At 42.7% G+C, this 21544-nt stretch overlaps 1 protein-coding gene across 1 annotated transcript in view; it reads left to right on the forward strand.

Annotated features, from left to right (window-relative positions):
• LOC139761481 (uncharacterized) overlaps positions 1 to 21544 on the forward strand; it is a 248581-nt gene that overhangs the window by 46887 nt on the left and 180150 nt on the right. The gene's annotated exons all lie outside the window — the stretch shown is intronic.

A 21544-nucleotide genomic window follows, 5' to 3' on the forward strand; every position in this document is an offset into this window, starting at 1 on the left:
GAGAAAGAATACTTTCCACGTATTCCCTGCGTGTTGTAGAAGGCGACTAAAAGGGAAGGGAGTGGGGGGCTAGAAATCCTCCCCTCTCTTTTTTTTTTTTTTCCAAAAGAAAGAACAGAGAAGGGGGCCAGGTGAGGATATTCCCTCAAAGGCCCAGTCCTCTGTTCTTAACGCTACCTCGCTAATGCGGGAAATGGCGAATAGTATGAAAAAAAAAAATATACATATATATATATATATATATATATATATATATATATATATATATATATATATTTATATATTTTTTTTTTTTTTTTCTGTCTCCCGCATTTGTGAGGTAGCGCAAGGAAACAGACGAAAGAAATGGCCCAACCCACCCCCATACACATGTATATACATACGTCCACACACGCAAATATACATACCTACACAGCTTTCCATGGTTTACCCCAGACGCTTCACATGCCCTGATTCAATCCACTGACAGCATGTCAACCCCGGTATACCACATCGATCCAATTCACTCTATTCCTTGCCCTCCTTTCACCCTCCTGCATGTTCAGGCCCTGATCACACAAAATCTTTTTCACTCCATCTTTCCACCTCCAGTTTGGTCTCCCACTTCTCCTCGTTCCCTCCACCTGCGACACATATATCCTCTTGGTCAATCTTTCCTCACTCATTCTCTCCATGTGACCAAATCATTTCAAAACACCCTCTTCTGCTCTCTCAACCACGCTCTTTTTATTTCCACACGTCTCTCTTACCCTTACGTTACTTACTCGATCAAACCACCTCACACCACACATTGTCCTCAAACATCTCATTTCCAGCACATCCATCCTCCTGCACACAACTCTATCCATAGCCCACGCCTCGCAACCATACAACATTTTTGGAACCACTTATCCTTCAAACATACCCATTTTTGCTTTCCGAGATAATGTTCTCGACTTCCACACATTCTTCAAGGCTCTGAGGATTTTCGCCCCCTCCCCCACCCTATGATCCACTTCCACTTCCATGGTTCCATCCACAGCCAGATCCACTCCCAGATATCTAAAACACTTTACTTCCTCCAGTTTTTCTCCATTTAAACTTACCTCCCAATTGACTTGACCCTCAACCATACTGCACCTAATAACCTTGCTCTTATTCACATTTACTCTTAACTTTCTTCTTTCACACACTTTACCAAACTCAGTCACCAGCTTCTGCAGTTTCTCACATGAATCAGCCACCAGCGCTGTATCATCAGCGAACAACAACTGAACTCACTTCTCAAGCTCTCTCATCCCCAACAGACTTCATACTTGCCCCTCTTTCCAAAACTCTTGCATTTACCTCCCTAACAACCCCATCCATAAACAAATTAAACAAGCATGGAGACATCACACACCCCTGCCACAAACCTACATTCACTGAGAACCAAACACTTTCCTCACTTCCTACACGTACACATGCCTTACATCCTCGATAAAAACTTTTCACTGCATCTAACAACTTGCCTCCCACACCATATAATCTTAATACCTTCCACAGAGCATCTCTATCAACTCTATCATATGCCTTCTCCAGATCCATAAATGCTACATACAAATCCATTTGCTTTTCTAAGTATTTCTCACATACATTCTTCAAAGCAAACACCTGATCCACACATCCTCTACCACTTCTGAAACCACACTGCTCTTCCCCAATCTGATGCTCTGTACATGCCTTCACCCTCTCAATCAATACCCTCCCATATAATTTACCAGGAATACTCAACAAACTTATACCTCTGTAATTTGAGCACTCACTCTTATCCTCTTTGCCTTTGTACAATGGCACTGTGCACGCATTCCGCCAATCCTCAGGCACCTCACCATGAGTCATACATACATTAAATAACCTTACCAACCAGTCAATAATACAGTCACCCCCTTTTTTAATAAATTCCACTGCAATACCATCGAAACCTGCTGCCTTGCCGGCTTTCATCTTCCGCAAAGCTTTTACTACCTCTTCTCTGTTTACCAAATCATTTTCCCTAACCCTCTCACTTTGCACACCACCTCGACCAAGACACCGTATATCTGCCACTCTATCATCAAACACATTCACCAAACCTTCAAAATACTCACTCCATCTCCTTCTCACATCCCCACTACTTGTTATCACCTCCCCATTTGCGCCCTTCACTGAAGTTCCCATTTGCTCTCTTGTCTTACGCACTTTATTTACCTCCTTCCAGAACATCTTTTTATTCTCCCTATATATATATATATATATATATATATATATATATATATATATATATTTATAATTATTTTCCTTTGTCGCTGTCCCCCGCGTTTGCGAGGTAGCGCAAGGAAACAGACAAAAGAAATGGCCCAACCCACCCCCATACACAGTGTATATACATACACGTCCACACACGCAAATATACATACCTATACATCTCAATGTACACATATATACACACACAGACACTTACATATATACCCATGCACACAATTCACTCTGTCTGCCTTTATTCATTCCCATCGCCACCTCGCCACACATGGAATACCATCCCCCTCCCCCCTCATGTGTGCGAGGTAGCACTAGGAAAAGACAACAAAGGCCCCATTCGTTCACACTCATTCTCTAGCTGTCATACAAATAATGCCCGAAACCACAGCTCCCTTTCCACATCCAGGCCCCACACAACTTTCCATGGTTTACCCCAGACACTTCACATGCCCTGATTCAATACACTGACAGCACGTCAACCCCGGTATACCACATCGATCCAATTCACTCTATTCCTTGCCCTCCTTTCACCCTCCTGCATGTCAGGCCCCAATCACACAAAATCTTTTTCACTCCATCTTTCCACCTCCAATTTGGTCTCCCACTTCTCGTTCCCTCCACCTCCAACACATATATCGTCTTGGTCAATCTTTTCTCACTCATTCTCTCCATGTGCCCAAACCATTTCAAAACACACTCTTCTGCTCTCTCAACCACGCTCTTTTTATTTCCACACATCTCTCTTACCCTTACGTTACTTACTCGATCAAACCACCTCACACCACACATTGTCCTCAAACATCTCATTTCATCAGCACATCCACCCTCCTGCGCACAACTCTATCCATAGCCCATGCCTTGCAACCATACAACATTGTTGGAACTACTATTCCTTCAGACATACCCATTTTTGCTTTCCGAGATAATGTTCTTGACTTTCACACATTCTTCAAGGCTCCCAGGATTTTTGCCCCCTCCCCCACCCTATGATTCACTTCCGCATCCATGGTTCCATCTGCTGCCAGATCCGCTCCCAGATATCTAAAACACTTTACTTCCTCCAGTTTTTCTCCATTCAAACTTACCTCTCAATTGACTTGACCCTCAACCCTACTGTACCTAATAACCTTGCTCTTATTCACATTTACTCTTAACTTTCTTCTTTCACACACTTTACCAAACTCAGTCACCAGCTTCTGCAGTTTCTCACATGAATCAGCCACCAGCGCTGTATCATCAGCGAACAACAACTGAACTCACTTCTCAAGCTCTCTCATCCCCAACAGACTTCATACTTGCCCCTCTTTCCAAAACTCTTGCATTCACCTCCCTAACAACCCCATCCATAAACAAATTAAACAACCATGGAGACATCACACACCCCTGCCACAAACCTACATTCACTGAGAACCAATCACTTTCCTCTCTTCCTACACATACACATGCCTTACATCCTCGATAAAAACTTTTCACTGCTTCTAACAACTTGCCTCCCACACCTTATATTCTTAATACCTTCCACAGAGCATCTCTATCAACTCTATCATATGCCTTCTCCAGATCCATAAATGCTACATACAAATCCATTTGCTTTTCTAAGTATTTCTCACATACATTCTTCAAAGCAAACACCTGATCCACACATCCTCTACCACTTCTGAAACCACATTGCTCTTCCCCAATCTGATGCTCTGTACATGCCTTCACCCTCTCAATCAATACCCTCGCATATAATTTACCAGGAATACTCAACAAACTTATACCTCTGTAATTTGAGCACTCACTCTTATCCCCTTTGCCTTTGTACAATGGCACTATGCACGCATTCCGCCAATCCTCAGGCACCTCACCATGAGTCATACATACATTAAATAACCTTACCAACCAGTCAATAATACAGTCACCTCCTTTTTTAACAAATTCCACTGCAATACCATCCAAACCTGCTGCCTTGCTGGCTTTCATCTTCCGCAAAGCTTTTACTATCTCTTCTCTGTTTACCGAATCATTTTCCCTAACCCTCTCACTTTGCACACCACCTCGACCAAAACACCCTATATCTGCCACTCTATCATCAAACACATTCAACAAACCTTCAAAATACTCACTCCATCTCCTTCTCACATCACCACTACTTGTTATCACCTCCCCATTTGCGCCCTTCACTGAAGTTCCCATTTGCTCCCTTGTCTTACGCACTTTATTTACCTCCTTCCAGAACATCTTTTTATTTTCCCTATATATATATATATATATATATATATATATATATATATATATATATATATATTTATATATATATATATTTATTTCCCTGCGTATTCCCTGCGTGTCGTAGAAGGCGACTAAAAGGGAAGGGAGCGGGGGGCTGGAAATCCTCCCCTCTTGTTTTTTTTTTTTTTTTTTAATTTTCCAAAAGAAGGAACAGAGAAGAGGTCCAGGTGAGGATATTCCCTCAAAGGCCCAGTCCTCTGTTCTTAACGCTACCTCACTATCGCGGGAAATAGCAAATAGTATGAAAAAAAAAAAAAAAAATATTTATTTATATTTATTTATTATACTTTGTCGCTGTCTCCCGCGTTTGCGAGGTAGCGCAAGGAAACAGACGAAAGAAATGGCCCAACCCCCCCCCATACACATGTATATACACACATCCACACACGCAAATATACATACCTACACAGCTTTCCAAGGTTTACCCCAGACGCTTCACATGCCTTGATTCCATCCACTGACAGCACGTCAACCCCGGTATACCACATCACTCCAATTCACTCTATTCCTTGCCCTCCTTTCACCCTCCTGCATGTTCAGGCCCCGATCACACAAAATCTTTTTCACTCCATCTTTCCACCTCCAATTTGGTCTCCCTCTTCTCCTCGTTCCCTCCACCTCCGACACATATATCCTCTTGGTCAATCTTTCCTCACTCATTCTCTCCATGTGCCCGAACCACTTCAAAACACCCTCTTCTGCTCTCTCAACCACGCTCTTTTTATTTCCACACATCTCTCTTACCCTTACGTTACTCACTCGATCAAACCACCTCACACCACACATTGTCCTCAAACATCTCATTTCCAGCACATCCATCCTCCTGCGCACAACTCTATCCGTAGCCCACGCCTCGCAACCATACAACATTGTTGGAACCACTATTCCTTCAAACATACCCATTTTTGCTTTCCGAGATAATGTTCTCGACTTCCACACATTCTTCAAGGCCCCCAGAATTTTTGCCCCCTCCCCCACCCTATGATCCACTTCCGCTTCCATGGTTCCATCCGCTGCCAGATCCACTCCCAGATATCTAAAACACTTCACTTCCTCCAGTTTTTCTCCATTCAAACTCACCTCCCAATTGACTTGACCCTCAACCCTACTGTACCTAATAACCTTGCTCTTATTCACATTTACTCTTAACTTTCTTCTTCCACACACTTTACCAAACTCAGTCACCAGCTTCTGCAGTTTCTCACATGAATCAGCCACCAGCGCTGTATCATCAGCGAACAACAACTGACTCACTTCCCAAGCTCTCTCATCCCCAACAGACTTCATACTTGCCCCTCTTTCCAAAACTCTTGCATTTACCTCCCTAACAACCCCATCCATAAACAAATTAAACAACCATGGAGACATCACACACCCCTGCCGCAAACCTACATTCACTGAGAACCAATCACTTTCCTCTCATCCTACACGTACACATGCCTTACATCCTCGATAAAAACTTTTCACTGCTTCTAACAACTTTCCTCCCACACCATATATTCTTAATACCTTCCACAGAGCATCTCTATCAACTCTATCATATGCCTTCTCCAGATCCATAAATGCTACATACAAATCCATTTGCTTTTCTAAGTATTTCTCACATACATTCTTCAAAGCAAAAACCTGATCCACACATCCTCTACCACTTCTGAAACAACACTGCTCTTCCCCAATCTGATGCTCTGTACATGCCTTCACCCTTTCAATCAATACCCTCCCATATGATTTACCAGGAATACTCAACAAACTTATACCTCTGTAATTTGAGCACTTACTCTTATCCCCTTTGCCTTTGTACAATGGCACTATGCACGCATTCCGCCAATCCTCAGAGAGACTTTTGGATGTTAATGTGCTGAGAGGTGCAACTGGAGGGATGTCTGATCATTATCTTGTGGAAGCTAAGGTGAAGATTTGTATGGGTTTTCAGAAAAGAAGAGTGAATGTTGGGGTGAAGAGGGTGGTGAGAGTAAGTGAGCTTGGGAAGGAGACCTGTGTGAGGAAGTACCAGGAGAGACTGAGTACAGAATGGAAAAAGGTGAGAACAATGGAAGTAAGGGGAGTGGGGGAGGAATGGGATGTATTTAGGGAATCAGTGATGGATTGCACAAAAGATGCTTGTGGCATGAGAAGAGTGGGAGGTGGGTTGATTAGAAAGGGTAGTGAGTGGTGGGATGAAGAAGTAAGAGTATAAGTGAAAGAGAAGAGAGAGGCATTTGGACGATTTTTGCAGGGAAAAAAGGCAATTGAGTGGGAGATGTATAAAAGAAAGAGACAGGAGGTCAAGAGAAAGGTGCAAGAGGTGAAAAAAAGGGCAAATGAGAGTTGGGGTGAGAGAGTATCATTAAATTTTAGGGAGAATAAAAAGATGTTCTGGAAGGAGGTAAATAAAGTGCGTAAGACAAGGGAGCAAATGAGAACTTCAGTGAAGGGCGCAAATGGGGAGGTGATAACAAGTAGTGGTGATGTGAGAAGGAGATGGAGTGAGTATTTTGAAGGTTTGTTGAATGTGTTTGATGATAGAGTGGCAGATATAGGGTGTTTTGGTCGAGGTGGTGTGCAAAGTGAGAGGGTTAGGGAAAATGATTTGGTAAACAGAGAAGAGGTAGTGAAAGCTTTGCGGAAGATGAAAGCCGGCAAGGCAGCAGGTTTGGATGGTATTGCAGTGGAATTTATTAAAAAAGGGGGTGACTGTATTGTTGACTGGTTGGTAAGGTTATTTAATGTATGTATGACTCATATATATATATATATATTTTTTTTTTTTTTTTTTTTTTTTTTTTTTTTATACTTTGTCGCTGTCTCCCGCGTTTGCGAGGTAGCGCAAGGAAACAGACGAAAGAAATGGCCCAACCCCCCCCCCCATACACATGTACATACACACGTCCACACACGCAAATATACATACCTACACAGCTTTCCATGGTTTACCCCAGACGCTTCACATGCCTTGATTCAATCCACTGACAGCACGTCAACCCCTGTATACCACATCGCTCCAATTCACTCTATTCCTTGCCCTCCTTTCACCCTCCTGCATGTTCAGGCCCCGATCACACAAAATCTTTTTCACTCCATCTTTCCACCTCCAATTTGGTCTCCCTCTTCTCCTCGTTCCCTCCACCTCCGACACATATATCCTCTTGGTCAATCTTTCCTCACTCATTCTCTCCATGTGCCCAAACCATTTCAAAACACCCTCTTCTGCTCTCTCAACCACACTCTTTTTATTTCCACACATCTCTCTTACCCTTACGTTACTTACTCGATCAAACCACCTCACACCACACATTGTCCTCAAACATCTCATTTCCAGCACATCCATCCTCCTGCGCACAACTCTATCCATAGCCCACGCCTCGCAACCATACAACATTGTTGGAACCACCATTCCCTCAAACATACCCATTTTTGCTTTCCGAGATAATGTTCTCGACTTCCACACATTTTTCAAGGCTCCCAAAATTTTCGCCCCCTCCCCCACCCTATGATCCACTTCCGCTTCCATGGTTCCATCCGCTGCCAGATCCACTCCCAGATATCTAAAACACTTCACTTCCTCCAGTTTTTCTCCATTCAAACTCACCTCCCAATTGACTTGACCCTCAACCCTACTGTACCTAATAACCTTGCTCTTATTCACATTTACTCTTAACTTTCTTCTTCCACACACTTTACCAAACTCAGTCACCAGCTTCTGCAGTTTCTCACATGAATCAGCCACCAGCGCTGTATCATCAGCGAACAACAACTGACTCACTTCCCAAGCTCTCTCATCCCCAACAGACTTCATACTTGCCCCTCTTTCCAGGACTCTTGCATTTACCTCCCTAACAACCCCATCCATAAACAAATTAAACAACCATGGAGACATCACACACCCCTGCCGCAAACCTACATTCACTGAGAACCAATCACTTTCCTCTCTTCCTACACGTACACATGCCTTACATCCTCGATAAAAACTTTTCACTGCTTCTAACAACTTGCCTCCCACACCATATATTCTTAATACCTTCCACAGAGCATCTCTATCAACTCTATCATATGCCTTCTCCAGATCCATAAATGCTACATACAAATCCATTTGCTTTTCTAAGTATTTCTCACATACATTCTTCAAAGCAAACACCTGATCCACACATCCTCTACCACTTCTGAAACCGCACTGCTCTTCCCCAATCTGATGCTCTGTACATGCCTTCACCCTCTCAATCAATACCCTCCCATATAATTTACCAGGAATACTCAACAAACTTATACCTCTGTAATTTGAGCACTCACTCTTATCCCCTTTGCCTTTGTACAATGGCACTATGCACGCATTCCGCCAATCCTCAGGCACCTCACCATGAGTCATACATACATTAAATAACCTTACCAACCAGTCAACAATACAGTCACCCCCTTTTTTAATAAATTCCACTGCGATACCATCCAAACCTGCTGCCTTGCCGGCTTTCATCTTTCGCAAAGCTTTTACTACCTCTTCTCTGTTTACCAAATCATTTTCCCTAACCCTCTCACTTTGCACACCACCTCGACCAAAACACCCTATATCTGCCACTCTGTCATCAGACACATTCAACAAACCTTCAAAATACTCATTCCATCTCCTTCTCACATCACCACTACTTGTTATCACCTCCCCATTTACGCCCTTCACTGAAGTTCCCATTTGCTCCCTTGTCTTACGCACCCTATTTACCTCCTTCCAGAACATCTTTTTATTCTCCCTAAAATTTACTGATAGTCTCTCACCCCAACTCTCATTTGCCCTTTTTTTCACCTCTTGCACCTTTCTCTTGACCTCCTGTCTCTTTCTTTTATACTTCTCCCACTCAATTGCATTTTTTCCCTGCAAAAATCGTCCAAATGCCTCTCTCTTCTCTTTCACTAATACTCTTACTTCTTCATCCCACCACTCACTACCCTTTCTAAACAGCCCACCTCCCACTCTTCTCATGCCACAAGCATCTTTTGCGCAATCCATCACTGATTCCCTAAATACATCCCATTCCTCCCCCACTCCCCTTACTTCCATTGTTCTCACCTTTTTCCATTCTGTACACAGTCTCTCCTGGTACTTCCCCACACAGGTCTCCTTCCCAAGCTCACTTACTCTCACCACCTTCTTCACCCCAACATTCACTCCTCTTTTCTGAAAACCCATACTAATCTTCACCTTAGCCTCCACAAGATAATGATCAGACATCCCTCCAGTTGCACCTCTCAGCACATTAACATCCAAAAGTCTCTCTTTCGCACGCCTGTCAATTAACACGTAATCCAATAACGCTCTCTGGCCATCTCTCCTACTTACATAAGTATACTTATGTATATCTCGCTTTTTAAACCAGGTATTCCCAATCCTCAATCCTTTTTCAGCACATAAATCTACAAGCTCTTCACCATTTCCATTTACAACACTGAACACCCCATGCATACCAATTATTCCCTCAACTGCCACATTACTCACCTTTGCATTCAAATCACCCATCACTATAACCCGGTCTCGTGCATCAAAACCGCTAACACACTCATTCAGCTGCTCCCAAAACACTTGCCTCTCATGATCTTTCTTCTCATGCCCAGGTGCATATGCACCAATAATCACCCACCTCTCTCCATCAACTTTCAATTTTACCCATATTAATCGAGAATTTACTTTCTTACATTCTATCACATACTCCCACAACTCCTGTTTCAGGAGTATTGCTACTCCTTCCCTTGCTCTTGTCCTCTCACTAACCCCTGACTTCACTCCCCAGACATTTCCAAACCACTCTTCCCCTTTACCCTTGAGCTTCGTTTCACTCAGAGCCAAAACATCCAGGTTCCTTTCCTCAAACATACTACCTATCTCTCCTTTTTTCACATCTTGGTTACATCCACACACATTTAGGCACCCCACTCTGAGCCTTCGAGGAGGATGATCACTCCCCGCGTGACTCCTTCTTCTGTTTCCCATTTTAGAAAGTTAATACAAGGAGGGGAGGATTTCCGGCCCCCCGCTCCCGTCCCCTCTAGTCGCTTTCTACGACACGCGAGGAATACGTGGGAAGTATTCTTTCACCCCTATCCCCAGGGATAATATACATATATATATACATATACACACACGCACACATACACACACACACGCACACACACACACACATACATATATATACATATGAAAAATGTAAGAAACAATTTAGAAAACAAACTTTTAGCTTGAAATGAATGAAAAAATGAATGTCACATAATGGTTCAACCTCTGGCTATGGAAAAGGAAATGTACAATTTATTCACACAAACGTCAATAGCAATATGTATATATATATATATATATATATATATATATATATATATATATATATATATATATATATATATATTATACCTGGGGATAGGGGATTAAGAATACTTCCCACGTATTCCCTGCGTGTCGTAGAAGGCGACTAAAAGGGGAGGGAGCAGGGGGCTGGAAATCCTCCCCTCTCTTTTTTTTTTTTTAATTTTCCAAAAGAAGGAACAGAGGGGGCCAGGTGAGGATATTCCAAAAAAGGCCCAATCCTCTGTTCTTAACGCTGCCTCGCTATCGCGGGAAACGGCGAATAGTATGAAAAAAAAAATATATATATATATATATATATATATATATATATATATATATATATATATATATATATTATCCCTGGGGATAGGGGAGAAAGAATACTTCCCACGTATTCCCTGCGTGTCGTAGAAGGCGACTAAAAGGGGAGGGAGCGGGGGGCTGGAAATCCTCCCCTCTTAATTTTTTTTTTTTTTTTTAATTTTCCAAAAGAAGGAACAGAGAAGGGGGCCAGGTGAGGATATTCCCTCAGTGGCCCAGTTCTCTGTTCTTAACGCTACCTCGCTAACGCGGGAAATGGCGAATAGTTTGAAAAAAAAAAAAAAAAAAAAATATATATATATATATATATATATATATTTCTGAAGATTTGTATGGGTTTTCAGAAAAGAAGAGTGAATGTTGGGGTGAAGAGGGTGGTAAGAGTAAGTGAGCTTGAGAAGGAGACCTGTGTGAGGAAGTACCAGGAGAGACTGAGTACAGAATGGAAAAAGGTGAGAACAATGGAAGTAAGGGGAGTGGGGGAGGAATGGGATGTATTTAGGGAATCAGTGATGGATTGCGCAAAAGATGCTTGTGGCATGAGAAGAGTGGGAGGTGGGTTGATTAGAAAGGGTAGTGAGTGGTGGGATGAAGAAGTAAGAGTATTAGTGAAAGAGAAGAGAGAGGCATTTGGACGATTTTTGCAGGGAAAAAATGCAATTGAGTGGGAGATGTATAAAAGAAAGAGACAGGAGGTCAAGAGAAAGGTGCAAGAGGTGAAAAAAAGGGCAAATGAGAGTTGGGGTGAGAGAGTATCATTAAATTTTAGGGAGAATAAAAAGATGTTCTGGAAGGAGGTAAATAAAGTGCGTAAGACAAGGGAGCAAATGGGAACTTCAGTGAAGGGCGCAAATGGGGAGGTGATAAAAAGTAGTGGTGATGTGAGAAGGAGATGGAGTGAGTATTTTGAAGGTTTGTTGAATGTGTTTGATGATAGAGTGGCAGATATAGGGTGTTTTGGTCGAGGTGGTGTGCAAAGTGAGAGGGTTAGGGAAAATGATTTGGTAAACAGAGAAGAGGTAGTGAAAGCTTTGCGGAAGATGAAAGCCGGCAAGGCAGCAGGTTTGGATGGTATTGCAGTGGAATTTATTAGAAAAGGGGGTGACTGTATTGTTGACTGGTTGGTAAGGTTATTTAATGTATGTATGACTCATGGTTAGGTGCCTGAGGATTGGCAGAATGCATGCATAGTGCCATTGTACAAAGGCAAAGGGGATAAGAGTGAGTGCTCAAATTACAGAGGTATAAGTTTGTTGAGTATTCCTGGTAAATTATATGGGAGGGTATTGATTGAGAGGGTGAAGGCATGTACAGATCATCAGATTGGGGAAGAGCAGTGTGGTTTCAGAAGTGGTAGAGGATGTGTGGATCAGGTGTTTGCTTTGAAGAATGTATGTGAGAAATACTTAGAAAAGCAAATGGATTTGTATGTAGCATTTATGGATCTGGAGAAGGCATATGATAGAGTTGATAGAGATGCTCTGTGGAAGGTATTAAGAATATATGGTGTGGGAGGAAAGTTGTTAGAAGCAGTGAAAAGTTTTTATCGAGGATGTAAGGCATGTGTACGTGTAGGAAGAGAGGAAAGTGATTGGTTCTCAGTGAATGTAGGTTTGTGGCAGGGGTGTGTGATGTCTCCATGGTTGTTTAATTTGTTTATGGATGGGGTTGTTAGGGAGGTAAATGCAAAAGTTTTGGAAAGAGGGGCAAGTATGAAGTCTGTTGGGGATGAGAGAGCTTGGGAAGTGAGTCAGTTGTTGTTCGCTGATGATACAGCACTGGTGGCTGATTCATGTGAGAAACTGCAGAAGCTGGTGACTGAGTTTGGTAAAGTGTGTGGAAGAAGAAAGTTAAGAGTAAATGTGAATAAGAGCAAGGTTATTAGGTACAGTAGGGTTGAGGGTCAAGTCAATTGGGAGGTGAGTTTGAATGGAGAAAAACTGGAGGAAGTGAAGTGTTTTAGATATCTGGGAGTGGATCTGGCAGCGGATGGAACCATGGAAGCGGAAGTGGATCATAGGGTGGGGGAGGGGGCGAAAATCCTGGGAGCCTTGAAGAATGTGTGGAAGTCGAGAACATTATCTCGGAAAGCAAAAATGGGTATGTTTGAAGGAATAGTGGTTCCAACAATGTTGTATGGTTGCGAGGCGTGGGCTATGGATAGAGTTGTGTGCAGGAGGGTGGATGTGCTGGAAATGAGATGTTTGAGGATAATGTGTGGTGTGAGGTGATTTGATCGAGTAAGTAACGTAAGGGTAAGAGAGATGTGTGGAAATAAAAAGAGCGTGGTTGAGAGAGCAGAAGAGGGTGTTTTGAAATGGTTTGGGCACATGGAGAGAATGAGTGAGGAAAGATTGACCAAGAGGATATATGTGTCAGAGGTGGAGGGAACGAGGAGAAGTGGGAGACCAAATTGGAGGTGGAAAGATGGAGTGAAAAAGGTTTTGTGTGATCGGGGCCTGAACATGCAGGAGGGTGAAAGGAGGGCAAAGAATAGAGTGAATTGGATCGATGTGGTATACCGGGGTTGACGTGCTGTCAGTGGATTGAATCAGGGCATGTGAAGCGTCTGGGGTAAACCATGGAAAGCTATGTAGGTATGTATATTTGCGTGTGTGGACATGTATGTATATACATGTGTATGGGGGTGGATCGGCCATTTCTTTCGTCTGTTTCCTTGTGCTACCTCGCAAACGCGGGAGACAGCGACAAAGCAAAAAAAAAAATAAAAATATATATAAAAGAAAGAGACAGGAGGTCAAGAGAAAGGTGCAAGAGGTGAAAAAGAAGGCAAATGAGAGTTGCGGTGAGAGACTTTCATTAAATTTTTGGGAGAATAAAAAGATGTTCTGGAAGGAGGTAAATAAAGTGCGTAAGACAAGGGAGCAAATGGGATCTTCAGTGAAGGAAGCTAATGGGGAAGTAGTGGTGATGTGAGAAGGAGATGGAATGAGTATTTTGAAGGTGTGTTGAATGTTTTTGATGATAGAGTGGCAGATATAGGGTGTTTTGGTCAAGGTGGTGTGCAAAGTGAGAGGGTTAGGGAAAATGATTTGGTAAACAGAGAAGAGGTAGTAAAAGCTTTGCAGAAGATGAAAGCCTGCAAGGCAGCAGGTTTGGATGGTATTGCAGTGGAATTTATTAGAAAAGGGGGTGACTGTATTGTTGACTTGTTGGTAAGGTTATTTAATGTATGTATGACTCATGGTGGGAGGGATGTGTGGAAGTGGGGGGAGCGTGGTTGAGGGAGCAGAGGAGGGTGTTTTGAAGTGGTTTGGGCGCATGGAGAGGATGAGTGGGGAGGGATTGACCAGGAGGATGTGTGTGTCGGAGGTGGGGGGAACGGGGAGAGGGGGGAGACCGGGTTGGAGGTGGAGGGATGGAGTGAGGGGGATTTTGTGTGATCGGGGCCTGAGCGTGCGGGGGGGGTGAGGGGAGGGCGGGGAGTGGAGTGAGTTGGAGCGGTGTGGTATGCCGGGGTTGACATGCTGTCGGTGGATTGAGGCGGGGCGTGTGGGGCGTCTGGGGTGGACCATGGAAAGCTGTGTGGGTATGTATATTTGCGTGTGTGGACGTATGTATATACATGTGTACGGGGGGGGGGGTTGGGCCATTTCTTTCGTCTTTCCTTGCGCTACCTCGCAAACGTGGGAGACAGCGACAAAGTATAATAAGAAAAAAATAAATAATGACTCATGGTGAGGTGCCTGAGGATTGGCAGAATGCGTGCATAGTGCCATTGTACAAAGGCAAAGGGGATAAGAATGAGTGCTTAAATTACAGAGGTATAAGTTTGTTGAGTATTCCTGGTAAATTATATGGGAGGGTATTGATTGAGAGGGTGAAGGCATGTACAAAGCATCAGATTGGGGAAGAGCAGTGTGGTTTCAGAAGTGGTAGAGGATGTGTGGATCAGATGTTTGCTTTGAAGAATGTATGTGAGAAATACTTAGAAAAGCAAATGGATTTGTATGTAGCATTTATGGATCTGGAGAAGGCATATGATAGAGTTGATAGAGATGCTCTGGAAGGTATTAAGAATATATGGTGTGGGAGGCAAGTTGTTAGAAGCAGTGAAAAGTTTTTATCGAGGATGTAAGGCATGTGTACGTGTAGGAAGAGAGGAAAGTGATTGGTTCTCAGTGAATGTAGGTTTGTGGCAGGGGTGTGTGATATCTCCATGGTTGTTTAATTTATTTATGGATGGGGTTGTTAGGGAGGTGAATGCAAGAGTTTTGGAAAGAGGGGCAAGTATGAAGTCTGTTGGGGATGAGAGAGCTTGGGAAGTGAGTCAGTTGTTGTTCGCTGATGATACAGAGCTGGTGGCTGATCATGTGAGAAACTGCAGAAGCTGGTGACTGAGTTTGGTAAAGTGTGTAAAAGAAGAAAGTTAAGAGTAAATGTGAATAAGAGCAAGGTTATTAGGTACAGTAGGGTTGAGGGTCAAGTCAATTGGGAGGTGAGTTTGAATGGAGAAAAACTGGAGGAAGTAAAGTGTTTTAGATATCTGGGAGTGGATCTGGCTGCGGATGGAACCATGGAAGCGGAAGTGAATCATTGGGTGTGGGAGGGGGCGAAAATCCTGGGAGCCTTGAAGAATGTGTGGAAGTCGAGAACATTATCTCGGAAAGCAAAAATGGGTATGTTTGAAGGAATAGTGGTTCCAACAATGTTGTATTGTTGCGAGGCGTGGGCTATGGATAGAGTTGTGCGCAGGAGGGTGGATGTGCTGGAAATGATATGTTTGAGAACAATATGTGGTGTGAGGTGGTTTGATCGAGTAAGTAATGTAAGGGTAAGAGAGATGTGTGGAAATAAAAAGAGTGTGGTTGAGAGACCAGTAGAGGGTGTTTTGAAATGGTTTGGTTACATGGAGAGAATGAGTGAGGAAAGATTGACCAAGAGGATGTATGTGTTGGAGGTGGAGGGAACGAGGAGAAGTGGGAGACCAAATTGGAGGTGGAAAGATGGAGTGAAAAAGATTTTGTGTGATCGGGGCCTGAACATGCAGGAGGGTGAAAGGCGGGCAAGGAATAGAGTGAATTGGATCGATGTGGTATACCGGGGTCGACGTGCTGTCAATGGATTGAATCAGGGCATGTGAAGCGTCTGGGGTAAACCTTGGAAAGTTGTGTGGGGCCTTGATGTGGAAAGGGAGCTGTGGTTTCGGGCATTATTGCATGACAGCTAGAGACTGAGTGTGAACGAATGGGGCCTTTGTTGTCTTTTCCTAGCGCTACCTGGCGCACATGAGGGGGGAGGGGGATGCTATTCCATGTGTGGTGAGGTGACGATGGGAATGAATAAAGGCAGACAGTGTGAATTGTGTGCATGTATATATTTGTATGTGTCTGTGTGTGTATATATATGTGTACATTGAGATGTATGAGTATGTATATTTGCGTGTTTGGACGTGTATGTATATACATGTGTATGGGGGTGGGTTGGGCCATTTCTTTCGTTTGTTTGCTTGCGCTACCTCGCAAACGCGGGAGACAGCGACAAAGCAAATTAAATAAATAAATATATATATATATATATATATATGTAATTCTTTTATTATACTTTGTTGCTGTCTCCCGCATTAGCGAGGTAGTGCAAGGAAACAGACGAAAGAATGGCCTAACCCACCCGCATTCACATGTATATTCATACATATCCACAAATGCACATATACATACCTATACATCTCAACGTATACGTATATATGCACACAGACATATACATATATACACATGTACATAATTCATACTGTCTGCCCTTATTCATTCTCATCGCCACCCCGCCACACATGAAATAACAACCTTCTCCCCCCATATGTGTGTGATGTAGTGCTAGGATAGACAATGAAGGCCACATTCATTGACACTCAGTCTCTAGCTGTCATGTATAATGCATCGAAACCACAGCTCCCTTTCCACATCCAGGCCCCACAAAACTTTCCATGGTTTACCCCAGACGCTTCATGTGCCCTGGTTCAATCCATTGACAACACATCGACCCAGGTATACCACATCGTTCCAGTTCATTCTATTCCTTGCACGTCTTTCACCCTCCTGCGTGTTCAGGCCCCGATCACTCAAAATCTTTTTCACTCCATCTTTCCACCTCTAATTTGGTCTCCTACTTCTCCCACACACACACAAATATGTAAGAATTCATATAGCACTTATGGATCTGGAGAAGGCATATAATAGAGTAGAGAGATATGCTTTGTGGAAAGTCTTAAGAATATATGTTATGAGAGGTATGCTGCTAGAAGCAGTGAGAAGTTTTGATCAAAGGTGTAAGGTGTGTGTATGAGTAGGAAGAGAGGAGAATGAATGGTTTCCAGTGAAGGGCAGTCTGTGGCAGGGGTGTATGATATCACCATGGTGATTTAACTTGTTTATGGATGGATTAGTAAGGGAGGTAAATGCAAGAGTTTTGGAGAGAGGGGAGAATATGCAGTCTGTTGGGGATGAGAGGGCTTAGGAAGTGAGTCAGTTGTCATTCACTGATGATGCAGCACTGGTGGCTGATTCTAGTGAGAAACTGCAGGAGTTTGTGACTGAGTTTGGAATATTATGAGAAAGGAGAAAGTTTAGAGTAAATGTAAATGAAAGCAAGGTCATTAGGGTCAGCATGGTTGAGGGACAAGTTAGTTGGGAGGTAAGTTTGAGTGGAGAAAAATTGGAGCAAGTGAAGAGTTTTAGATATCTGGAAGTGGACATAGCACCAAATGGTACCATAGAAGTGGAAGTGAAGCATAGGATGGAGGAGAGGGGGTGAAGGTCCTGGGAGTGATGAAGAATGTGTGGAAATAGAGAACAGTATCTGAAAGGGTAAAATGGGTGTGTTTGAAGGAATAGCAGTTTCAGTAGTATTACATGGATCAAGGCATAGGATGGTGCCAAAGAGGGTGGATGTGTTGGAAATGAGATGTTGGAGGACAATGTATGGTGTGAGGTGGTTTGAATGAGTAATGTAAGGATAAGGAAGATTTTTTCTTTCTTTCATACTATTCGCCATTTCCCGCATCAGCGAGGTAGCGTTAAGAACAGAGGACTGAGCCTTTGAGGGAATATCCTCACCTGGCCCCCTTCTCTGTTCCTTCTTTTGGAAAATTAAAAAAAACGAGAGGGGAGGATTTCCAGCCACCCGCTCCCATATATATATATATATATATATATATATATATATATATATATATATATATATATATATATACATACATACATACATATATATATTTTTTTTTTTCTTTCTTTCAAACTATTCGCCATTTCCCGCGTTAGCGAGGTAGCGTTAAGAACAGAGGACTGGGCCTTTTTTGGAATATCCTCACCTGGCCCCCTCTGTTCCTTTTTTTTGGAAAAAAAAAAAAAAAAAAGGAAGATATGTTGTAATAAAAAGAATGTGGTTGAGAGAGCTGAAGAGGGTAGGCTGAAATGTTTTGGATGTATAGAGAGAATGAGTGAGGAAAGGTTGACATAGAGGATATATGTGTCAGAAATGGAGGGAACAAGGGGAACATGGAGATCAAATTGGAGTTGGAAGGATGACTTGAAAGAGATTTTGAGCAGTCAGAGCTTGAACATACAGAGGGGAGATCTCTCAGGGGATGAGGGAGATTCAAGCAGTTCCTCCGAGGCTTCTCAGATGTGCCAGCCAATCAGCAAACTCAAGGTGGTTGGGAGTGTGTGCATCCAGGTGCCCTCATTCCTGTGGTGGCAGGAACAGATGAACAAATGGCCTCATTTGCTCACATCCATTTTTGAGCTGTCATGAGCAGTGCACTGAAACCACAGTCCCTTATCCACAACCAGGCCCTACAGGCTTTTCCTTGGTCAGTCCATGACAGCATGTCACCCCTTGTCTGCCACATTGCTCCACTTCACTCTGTCTCATGCACACCTTTCACCCTACTGCATATTCAGGTCCTGAGCACTTAAAACTTATTCACTTCGTTCCATCTCCATTATGATCTCCCCCATCTCCTTGTCCCTATTACTTCTGACACAATTATCCTTTTCTTGATGTCTCCTCACTCATTTTCTCCATGTACTTAAACTACTTCAGCACACCTTCTTCAGTTCTCTCCACCATGTTCTTTTTATTATGACACCTCTTCCTTACCTTATCATTCTTACCTGATCGATCCTTCTCACATCACTATTGTCCTCAGGCAATTCATTTCCAGCACAGTAACCCTGTTTTGTGCATTCTCATCTGTAGCCCATTCGTAGCATCCATATGTCATCGGGACTACTGTGCCTTCAAACATACCCATCTTTTCCCTCCCAGATAGTAACACCTCTTTCTAACATTGCCGAGTGCTCCTACAGTCTTAATCCCCTAGCCCATCCCATGACTCACTTCTGCTTATATGGTTCCATTTACTGCCATGTCCATTCCCAGGTATCATGTATCATGAATGCTTCACATCAAACTCAGATCCCAATTAACTTGTCCCTTTTGACAACTAAACTTTTTTTTTTTTTTCTTTTTAAGGCTCCAGTCATGGACAAAAGTCCACATCAAAGCCAGGCCTAAATTCAAGTATAGAGGGGTTAATGAAAAGGAAAAAGAAGAGACAATGGAAAGTATTTATGAATTGTGGAGGAAGTGAGCAACCTGTCTTTTAAAATTTGCAAGGTCATTGTTATTAGGAAAGACATGAGAGAGTAGAGTTCCAGAGCTTCAAGGTGTAGGGAAAGAAACAATTATCAAAGCATCCTACCCTTGAATTGCTAACAGTCACAGAGTAACCATGTGCTCCAGCAGCTTGTCATGTATTGTGTGGTCTAAGTAGTGGTGGGGGCACACAGACATCCAGGTTTGGGGAGCAAAAACTCAATTCATACCTATAGAAGAGGGAAAGAGTACCAACATTGCAGCATAAGGGTATTGCGTCAAGTTTTGTTGAAGCTACCTAGGGAGAGTTTAAAAGTTAGACTGTTTTCAAGTCAGTTCTGTCAAGTAAAGATGCAGAACTAGAACCACCTCAGGTGTGAAAACAGCAGTCAGTACAAGGACAGATCAGTCTTTTGTATGAATGGAGCAACAGTTTAGAAGAAAAGAAATTTCAACATCTAAATAGGACTCCCAGTTTCTTATAATTAGACTTTTCTATTTCCATAATGTGGGGTTTTCAAGACAGAGTACATGTTACAGTGATTTTAAGTATGTACATTGAATCCAGAGGTGGATTTACAGAACCACTGTAGGAGAGAGGAAAGTTATGAGAAATTTTCAGTAGAGAGATGGGCAGAAACTGAGTCTTAGAATCATTCAGCTTGGTCAGATTTTGTCTACCCCTTGAGATATCCTGTCCAAGTCTGAGTTTATTGAGGAAGCTGTGTTGAGACGAGATGCATATTTAGTGAGAGAAAAAGCAGCAGAAGTGAGGGATGTTGGGAAATGCATTGCTGAGTCATCATCATATGAGTGTATTTGTTTTTTTGTGGAAGAAAGGAAATCATTGATAAAAAGGAGAAAGAGTGTAGGAGACAGGACAGAATCTTGAGGAATGCCACTGTTGATTGAGAAAGAGGGAGATGCTGATCCATGAACAACCATGGAGACAGATCAACCAGAGAGGAATTTATATATGAGGGACCAAAATGAGGGAGGGAAGCCAAAAGGGGAGAGCTTAAATATGAAACCCCAATACCACACCCTGGGTATGTCAAGGGTAATTACATAGGTTTCCAAAAAATAATTCAAGGATGATGAATAAGCATTAGTAAGATAGGAAAGAATATCACAAGTGGATCTCACCTTGCGGAAGCAATACCGGTGATTAGAGAGAAGACTGTGAGATTCAAGATGCCTAAGGATATGGGAGTTGAGAAGGGATATAAACGCTATGGGAATGGTAAATGTCAAAGCAACAGGACAGTAGCTAGAGGGGTTAGAACGATATCCCTTTTTAGGAATGGGATGTACCAGTGCATACTTCCAAGAGGATTTCCCATTAAAGGTTGCACAGGATGAAAGAAGTCATGTAGAAAGAGATGAAGAGGGTTAGGGAAACATTTGCTCCATTGGGGGCTCCACTATAGAGCTTGAGTTTTCTAGAAGTGAAGCCATTATGAGTACCTACGATTTGATGACAAGTTATGATGATAGAAAACCATTTTTACAATTTTTCTGTGTGAAGATATGAATATAAGGCTTTACTGATGTCTACTGCCATTAGTGCTTTGTGGAATGGTAGTTGTAGCTGGTTGAAGCCTTACATTAGATGATATATGAGTTTTGTATGCAGAGTAGCTGTGGAGTGATTGGTTTTAAAGCCATGGTGTGTGGATGAGGGTACGATAATTTAGTTGACTTTGTTTTAGAGGAATGTGGATACACAAGACAGGGATGATTTATAGTAGT

This window comes from Panulirus ornatus, chromosome 40 (genome assembly GCF_036320965.1).
Source record: "Panulirus ornatus isolate Po-2019 chromosome 40, ASM3632096v1, whole genome shotgun sequence".
NCBI classification, from domain to species: Eukaryota; Metazoa; Arthropoda; class Malacostraca; order Decapoda; family Palinuridae; genus Panulirus; species Panulirus ornatus.